Raw genomic sequence first — 2,195 nt, forward strand, 5'->3', positions numbered from 1 at the left:
AACAACAACACAACAACTACACAGCAACACAACAACAACACAACAACAACACAGCAACACAACAACACAACAACAACTACAGCAACACAACAACACAGCAACACAACAACAACACAGCATTACAACAACAACTACAGCAACACAACAACTACAGCAACACAACAACAACACAACAACTACAACAACACAACAACACAACATGACGAGCGCCGCGTCTGTAAAAATAGACGACAACAGTTTGACCGAGGACAGAAGCGACACTCGAGCAGAACATTCAAAGAAAAGTTTTTTTATTGTCTCAGAAGATCAAACATCTTTTATTTCATATTTTCTTTAAAAGCAGTTTTTAACCAGAACAAACTGTGAACATTTATTTCATTAATCCAAACGATTTATGTGGATTTAGTTCACCTGGGACACTTTTCATTTTACAGCCCTTTGACCGCGACACTTGAATAAATAAAAATGCAATAAAAATTATATTTACTGAGTTTTATGAAATAAATGAAACCCGGCGGACTCTGCAGCTGACAGAGAGGACATTAGAGCGAAACTCCTTTGTGTTTTATTATTTGCACACACTGACGAACACGAGACGAAAACGTTGTGTGGCAAGCAAAGGGGGAGGGGCTTAATGAAAGGCGTCGCTCACCTCCACCTCAAGGTTTGAGTCCTCCTAACTCAGATTAACGAGAGGTTCAAGTTTTATTTTTAACAAGTCGACCAGTCACTGTGAACTAAATGAGCGACTCTTCCTCTCAGCACGTAGCTACAGAAGCTGCTCACAACGTGACTCGAGTGCCGCGTGGTCCTAGTGCCTGACCTGTTTGTTTCAACACAAACTGTTAAAGTCTTTGGAAACACCAAGTCCGGCAGCAGTGTTCAGCTCCAGGAGATGATGTGCTGACGCCCGGTGCTGAAAGTCGTTTGTCTTCTGAGACACGAGGACCAGACGCTGGACGCGTCACGTTGTGCTCAGAGGAACGTCCTCTAAACGCAGGCATGGAACGGTGTTCTAAAAGAGCAGATGTTTGGTGGAGAGCAGGAACAAAACAGGGAAATGAAAAAGGACTAAAAATGATTCGTGAGTGATAACAGCTGGGCTCAGCTGCAGGACAGGTGAGTAACGAGCTGAGGCCAGAACACCTGAAGGAGCCAACGATCAGAGACACGGAGAACCAGGCAAACCCAAAACTCTCTGAGCACAAGAACCTCCTCATACAAACTTTGAGAAGTTCTCGGCTCGGAGGTTCAAGAACGTCTCGCCTCACGAGCAAACGAGAAACTTCAGGTGGTAGCAGTTAGTCTGGGCAGACGGTCCAAAGCCCGGCTCTTTAACTGAAGCAGAACCTGGAGCAGATGTGTGGAAACATTTCAGCAGCTCTCCTCGAGGGGAGGAGTCAGCCCACTCCCACCCTGCACACATGTGGACGCTCGACGAGTCCACGTTCTGCTCAACTCTCCCACGTCCACCCAGAACCTCGCCGCCCGCCTCTGCTCGGGCAGAGCCAGATGTTTGGGCTGAGTGGAGCCGAGGCGGCGGCGCAGGGAGCGGCGCTCCTCTGCAGAGGAGGACCCTGACGCAGCATCCTCACCACAACCTCCATCTGAGAAGCAAAAGGCGCCTACCGTCTCGAGGTCCGGGGCACCAGCAGCACAGCTCCATCCCGTCGCAGCTTTAAGGGAGAATGCAGAAGAGAGAGAGCTCTGAGCTCACGACATTGTTCGGATCAGAACCAGGGGGGCGTGCAGAGAGGCAGGAAGAACAGCCCGAGAGGGGGGAGGAAGACGAAGAGGAGGCGAGGAGCTCACACGGAGTTGGTCAGGGTGGAAACAGCATGAACTGGACCGGCGCCACGAGCAGAACCTCCGGGTCACGTTTTAGGACAAAGGCTGAAAAAGAAGCTTTTATTTTCTTAACTCGCTGTGAAAACAAAAGCTTCTCTGTGGAAACATCTGGAGCTGGACGGTTCTGTTGGAGCTCAGCAAAGAGTCCGGAGTCGGTCCGGAACAAGCGGAGCCGGACTTTTACTGAAATATGAAAACTGATGTAAAGATAAACAACAAACAAACAAACAAAAACAACTTCCTGTCTGGTGTTTAAAACACGACGTTCAGAACCAAACCAGATCAGAACCAAACCAGATTAGAACCAAACCAGATCAGAACCAAACCAGATCAGAACCAAACCAGAT

This window comes from Nematolebias whitei, chromosome 19 (genome assembly GCF_014905685.2).
Source record: "Nematolebias whitei isolate Nwh7 chromosome 19, NemWhi1, whole genome shotgun sequence".
In the NCBI taxonomy this organism is placed as follows: Eukaryota; Metazoa; Chordata; class Actinopteri; order Cyprinodontiformes; family Rivulidae; genus Nematolebias; species Nematolebias whitei.